Source organism: Oncorhynchus keta, chromosome 5 (assembly GCF_023373465.1).
Source record: "Oncorhynchus keta strain PuntledgeMale-10-30-2019 chromosome 5, Oket_V2, whole genome shotgun sequence".
In the NCBI taxonomy this organism is placed as follows: Eukaryota; Metazoa; Chordata; class Actinopteri; order Salmoniformes; family Salmonidae; genus Oncorhynchus; species Oncorhynchus keta.
Genome location: NC_068425.1, coordinates 31,306,853 through 31,314,106, shown reverse-complemented (window position 1 = coordinate 31,314,106; position 7,254 = coordinate 31,306,853). Strand labels below are relative to the sequence as shown.

General features: G+C 43.2%; 1 long non-coding RNA gene across 1 annotated transcript; it reads right to left on the bottom strand.

Annotated features, from left to right (window-relative positions):
* Positions 1 to 5,243: 5,243 nt before the first annotated feature.
* Positions 5,244 to 5,819, bottom strand: LOC127929924 (uncharacterized). The gene is made up of 3 exons (XR_008136357.1): positions 5,753 to 5,819; positions 5,391 to 5,500; positions 5,244 to 5,351 (listed from the first exon to the last, which is right to left on the bottom strand). It is a non-coding gene; the product is annotated as an uncharacterized LOC127929924 (long non-coding RNA).
* Positions 5,820 to 7,254: the final 1,435 nt, after the last annotated feature.

Genomic DNA, 7,254 nt, shown 5'->3' with positions numbered 1-7,254 from the left:
AATCACTAGTTATAACTACACATGGTTGATGATATTACTAGTTTATCTAGCGTGTCCTGCGTTGCATATAATCGATGCAGTGCGCATTCGTGAAAAAGGACTGTTGTTGTTCCAACTTGTACCTAACCATAAACATCAATGCCTTTCTTAAAATCAATACACAGAAGTATATATTTTTAAACCTGCATATTTAGCTAAAAGAAAGGTTAGCAGGAAATATTAACCAGGTGAAATTGTGAAACTTCTCTTGCATTCATTGCACACAGAGTCCGGGTATATGCAACAGTTTGGGCTGCCTGGCTCATTGCGAACTAATTTGCCAGAATTGTATGTAATTATGACATAACATTGAAGGTTGTGCAATGTAACAGGAATATTGTCACGCAGGGTGTGATTTGGGTGGGCATTCTATGTTCCTTTTTCTATGGTTTTGTATATATTTGTTTTGGCCGGGTATGGTTCTCAATCAGGGACAGCTGTCTATCGTTGGCTCTGATTGGGAACCATACTTAGGTAGCTTTTTTCCCACAGGGTTTTTGTGGGTAGTTATTTTCTGTTTTGTGTTTCTGCACCTGACAGGACTGTTCTGGTTTTTGTTCATTCTCTTTGATATTTTTGTTATTTAGTGTTCAGTTGAAATAAGAGTATGAACACTTACCACGCTGCACTTTGCTCAACACCTTCTTCAACAGACGATCGTTACAAATATTTAGACTTAGGGATGCCATCCTTTAGATAAAATACGGAACGGTTCCGTATTTCACTGAAAGAATAAAAGTTTTGTTTTCGAAATGATTTCCGGGTTCGACCATATTAATGACCTAAGGCTCGTATTTGTGTGTGTTATTATGTTATTATTAAGTCTATGATTTGATAGAGCAGTCTGACTGAGCGGTGGTAGAAAGCAGCAGGCTCGTAAGAATTCATTCAAACAGCACTTTCGTGCGTTTTGCCAGCAGCTCTTCGCAATGCTTCAAGCATTACGCTGTTTATGACTTCAAGCCTATCAACTCTCGAGATGAGGCTGGTGTAACGATGTGAAATGGCTAGCTAGTTAGCAGGGTGCGCGCTAATAGCGTTTCAAATGTCACTCGCTCTGAGACTTGGAGTAGTTGTTCCCCTTGCTCTGCATGGGTAACGCTGCTTCGAGGGTGGCTGTTGTCGATGTGTTCCTGGTTCGAGCCCAGGGAGGAGTGAGGAGAGGGAAGGAAGCTATACTGTTACACTGGCAATACTAAAGTGCCTATAAGAACATCCAATAGTCAACAGTATATGAAATACAAATGGTATAGAGAGAAATAGTCCTATGATTCCTATACTAACTACAACCTAAAACTTCTTACCTGGGAATATTGAAGACTCGTGTAAAAGGAACTTTCATATGTTCTCATGTTCTGATCAAGGAACTTAAACGTTAGCTTTCTTACATGGCACATATTGCACTTTTACTTTCTTCTCCAAGACTTTGTTTTTGCATTATTTAAACCAAATTGAACACGTTTCATTATTTATTTGAGGCTAAATTGATTTTATTGACGTATTCTATTAAGACAAAATAAGTGTTAATTCAGTATTGTTGTAATTGTCAGTTTTACAAATAAAAAATACAAATTGTCCGATTGATCGGTATCGTTTTTTTTTTGGTTCTCCAATATTCGGTATCGGCGCTGAAGAATCATAATCGGTCGACCTCTAGTGTGAAGATATACGCAATCAATACATTGTCATTTTGTATATCTTAGTAACTTGGAAAATGTTCTAGAACTTTTCTTTCATTTTGAAAATGTGGAGTATTTTGAATAGACTGATACGAACACAATCTAATTTAGCCCTTTAATCATTTCATTTTAAGGCGGCAAAATGTGAAGACTGTGCAAGGGCTGCTTTCACTAGCAACTGTCCATACAGAGGAACCAGCAGAACAGAGCAAAACAGAGCAAAGCATAGCCTCAAATCAAATCAAACTTCATTTGTCACGTGCGCCGAATACAACAGTGAAATGCTTACTTACAGGCTCTAACCAATAGTGCAAAAAAGGTATTAGGTGAACAATAGGTAGGTAAAGAAATAAAAACAACAGTAAGAAGACAGGCTATATACAGTAGTGAGGCTATAAAAGTAGCAAGGCTACATACAGACACAGACATTAGTCAGACTGATTGAGGTAGTATGCACATGTAGATATGGTTAAAGTGACTGTGCATGTATGATGAACAGAGAGTAGCAGTAATGTAAAAGAGGGGTTGGCGGGTGGTGGGTGGCGGGTGGTGGGTGGCTGGACACAATGCAGATAGCCCAGTTAGCCAATGTGCGGGAGCAGTGGTTGGTCGGCCCAATTGGGGTAGTATGTACATGAATGTATAGTTAAAGTGACTACATAAAAAGAGGGGTTGGGGGGGGGTCTCACAATGCAAATCGTCTGGGTAGCCATTTGATTACCTGTTCAGGAGTCTTATTGCTTGGGGGTGAAAACTGTAAGTAGTGTGGCCTGCAATTTATGACAATATACTCTGCTTCAGGTGAGCAAAATCTTTAGACTTCCTTAGATTTCGTACACCAGCTATTGTTTAAAAATATGCACAGACCGCCCCCTCGTCTTACCGGAGTGTGCTGATCTATCTTGCAGGTGCTAGCTGAATATCCATGTCATCATTCAGCCACGATTCCGTGAAACATAGGATATTACAGTTTTTGATGTCCTGTTGGTAGGATATTCATGATTGTACCTCGTCTAGTTTATTGTCCAAAGATTGCACGTTTGCGAGTAGTATTGACGGTAATGGTAGCTTTCCCACTCACCTTTTCCGGGTCCTGACCAGGCATCCAGCTCTTTATCCTCTGTACCTGCGTTGCCTCCTCTTGCAAATAACGGGGATGATAGTACTGTCGGGTGTTCGTAGAATGTCTTGTGCTTCCTCCTTCTTGAATAATAAATCTTAGTCTAATCCGAGGTGACTGATCGCTGTCCTGATATCCAGAAGCTTTTTTTTGCCGTAAGATACGGTGGCAGAAACATTAAGTACAAAATAAGTTACAAATAACGCAAAAACCCCCACATAATAGCACAATTGGTTGGGCGCCCGTAAAACTGCTGCTATTTCTTCCAGCACCATTTTAACCTTAGCCTACTACTGCTATGATGGTTTACAACCATTTTCCACTTTACAACCAGGATTCACATCATCAGATACAGTGAGCACAAGAAAGCACATTTATGAGTATTATAAAAACACCAAGCTTTTCTCAAATCTTGCTGATAGGAATGACTACATGCTTTGGTATCCGCAGTAGTTACAAGAGTGGATATTTAGAAGTGTTAGAAAAATATACAACTTTCCTCAAATCTGGAATATTTGGGAATGACGATTGTCCTTGGCTTTCTGGGTGCTAATACAACCAAGGCACGCATGTTATTCAAAGCATTTAGGTTGACTTAACTAATACAAAGTATTTTCACATTTTCACACTGTGTTTTTACTTCCTACTTTTTTATAGTTGTTAGTGTTATTGGTTCCACTGGCTGGCTGCTTCCTCATGGAGAGGAGTGAGATGGGAAGAGCATGAGGGGAGGTTGGCGTCTGTTCCTGCTTGCTCATGGTGAGGAGTGAGATGGGAAGAGCATGAGGGGAGGTTGGCGTCTGTTCCTGCTTCCTCATGGTGAGGAGTGAGATGGGAAGAGCATGAGGGGAGGTTGGCGTCTGTTCCTGCTTGCTCATGGTGAGGAGTGAGATGGGAAGAGCATGAGGGGAGGTTGGCGTCTGTTCCTGCTTGCTCATGGTGAGGAGTGAGATGGGAAGAGCATGAGGGGAGGTTGGCATCTGTTCCTGCTTGCTCATGGTGAGGAGTGAGATGGGAAGAGCATGAGGGGAGGTTGGCGTCTGTTCCTGCTTGCTCATGGTGAGGAGTGAGATGGGAAGAGCATGAGGGGAGGTTGGCGTCTGTTCCTGCTTGCTCATGGTGAGGAGTGAGATGGGAAGAGCATGAGGGGAGGTTGGCGTCTGTTCCTGCTTGCTCATGGTGAGGAGTGAGATGGGAAGAGCATGAGGGGAGGTTGGCGTCTGTTCCTGCTTGCTCATGGTGAGGAGTGCGATGGGAAGAGCATGAGGGGAGGTTGGCGTCTGTTCCTGCTTGCTCATGGTGAGGAGTGAGATGGGAAGAGCATGAGGGGAGGTTGGCGTCTGTTCCTGCTTGCTCATGGTGAGGAGTGAGATGGGAAGAGCATGAGGGGAGGTTGGCGTCTGTTCGTGGCGTCACCTCTCCTGCCAGTCTGCTGTTTGTAAACAGTGGGTGCATCCCAAATGCCACCCTTTCCCCTGTGGTCCCAGTCAAAAGTAGTGCACAAAATAGAAAGTAGGGTGTCATTTGGGACACACAATGCTTCCCAACACTCACCCCGGTTCGGCTCATGACAGGGCTGAACAGGAACAATAATGGTTGGAAGATTGTTTGGCACACTCTGCCAGAGGAAAGGTGTGTGTGTTTTTGTGTATTTGTGTGTGTGTGTGTGTGTGTGTGTGTGTGTGTGTGTGTGTGTGTGTGTGTGTGTGTGTGTGTGTGTGTGTGTGTGTGTGTGTGTGTGTGTGTGTGTGTGTGTGTGTGTGTGTGTGTGTGTGTGTGTGTGTGTGTGTGTGTGTGTGTGAACAGAGCTGCATCAAGCCTGTCAATGCCAAAGCGCCTTTGACATGAATACAGGAATTCTGAGATCGCTGACTCACACAATATGCACATACACTACCGTTCAAAAGTTTGGGGTCACTTAGAAATGTCCTTGTTTTTTAAAGAAAAGCACATTTTTTGTCCATTAAAATAACATCAAATTTATCAGAAATACAGTGTAGACATTGTTACTACTGTAAATGACTATTGTAGCTGGAAACGGCAGATTTTTTATGGAATATTTACAGAGGCCCATTATCAGCAACCATCACTCCTGTGATCCAATGGCACGTTGTGTTAGCTAATCCACGTTTATCATTTTAAAAGGCTAATTGATCATTAGAGCAAAGGACTTTGTTTCTGGCCATTTTGTGTATTTCTTTCAAAAACAAGGACGTTTCTAACTGCCTCAAATTTTTGAATGGTGGTGTGCATTTATGCTGACTCTACACACCCACACACATACAAGCTGCTATTACAGTTGATCTTATATCCTGTTGCCTAGTCCCCTTACCCCTATACATATCTACCTCCATCACTCCAGTATCCCTGTCCCCTTACCCCTATACATATCTACCTCCATCGCTCCCTGTCCCCTTACCCCTATACATATCTACCTCCATCACTCCAGTATCCCTGTCCCCTTACCCCTATACATATCTACCTCCATCACTCCAGTATCCCTGTCCCCTTACCTCTATACATATCTACCTCCATCACTCCTGTATCCCTACCCCTATACATATCTACCTCCATCACTCCAGTATCCCTGTCCCCTTACCCCTATACATATCTACCTCCATCACTCCAGTATCCCTGTCCCCTTACCCCTATACATATCTACCTCCATCGCTCCCTGTCCCCTTACCCCTATACATACCTACCTCCATCACTCCGGTATCCCTGTCCCCTTACCCCTATACATATCTACCTCCATCACTCCCTGTCCCCTTACCCCAATACATATCTACCTCCATCACTCCAGTATCCCTTACCCCTATACATATCTACCTCCATCACTCCAGTATCCCTGTCCCTACCCCTATACATATCTACCTCCATCGCTCCCTGTCCCCTTACCCCTATACATATCTACCTCCATCACTCCAGTATCCCTGTCCCCTTACCCCTATACATATCTACCTCCATCACTCCAGTATCCCTGTCCCCTTACCTCTATACATATCTACCTCCATCACTCCTGTATCCCTTTCCCCTTACCCCTATACATACATACTCCATCGCTCCAGTATCCCTATCCCTGGCATTCACTTGTGTGTGTCCCAATTGGCACCCTATTCCCTGTGTAGTGCACTACTTTTGACCAGGGCCCTGGTCAAAAGTAGTGCACTACATATTGAATTGGGTTTCATGTGTCACATCTGTCACTAACAGGAACCATCAAACAAAAAGAGCCAAGCTTGCCAAGCAGGAAGGAACAAGACGCATCTGTCCATGACCTTATTGTTCCACTGCACAATGTTTACCAGTAGCATCTGTCCATGACCTTATTGTTCCACTGCACAATGTTTACCAGTAGCATCTGACCATGACCTTATTGTTCCACTGCACAATGTTTACCAGTAGCATCTGTCCATGACCTTATTGTTCCACTGCACAATGTTTACCAGTAGCATCTGTCCATGACCTTATTGTTCCACTGCACAATGTTTACCAGTAGCATCTGTCCATGACCTTATTGTTCCACTGCACAATGTTTACCAGTAGCATCTGACCATGACCTTATTGTTACACTGCACAATGTTTACCAGTAGCATCTGACCATGACCTTATTGTTCCACTGCACAATGTTTACCAGTAGCATCTGTCCATGACCTTATTGTTCCACTGCACAATGTTTACCAGTAGCATCTGACCATGACCTTATTGTTCCACTGCACAATGTTTACCAGTAGCATCTGTCCATGACCTTATTGTTCCACTGCACAATGTTTACCAGTAGCATCTGACCATGACCTTATTGTTCCACTGCACAATGTTTACCAGTAGCATCTGTCCATGACCTTATTGTTCCACTGCACAATGTTTACCAGTAGCATCTGACCATGACCTTATTGTTCCACTGCACAATGTTTACCAGTAGCATCTGTCCATGACCTTATTGTTCCACTGCACATGTTTACCAGTAGCATCTGTCCATGACCTTATTGTTCCACTGCACAATGTTTACCAGTAGCATCTGACCATGACCTTATTGTTCCACTGCACAATGTTTACCAGTGCATCTGTCCATGACCTTATTGTTCCACTGCACAATGTTTACCAGTAGCATCTGACCATGATCTTATTGTTCCACTGCACAATGTTTACCAGTAGCATCTGTCCATGACCTTATTGTTCCACTGCACAATGTTTACCAGTAGCATCTGACCATGACCTTATTGTTCCACTGCACAATGTTTACCAGTAGCATCTGTCCATGACCTTATTGTTCCACTGCACAATGTTTACCAGTAGCATCTGTCCATGACCTTATTGTTACACTGCACAATGTTTACCAGTAGCATCTGTCCATGACCTTATTGTTCCACTGCACAATGTTTACCAGTAGCATCTGTCCATGACCTTATTGTTCCA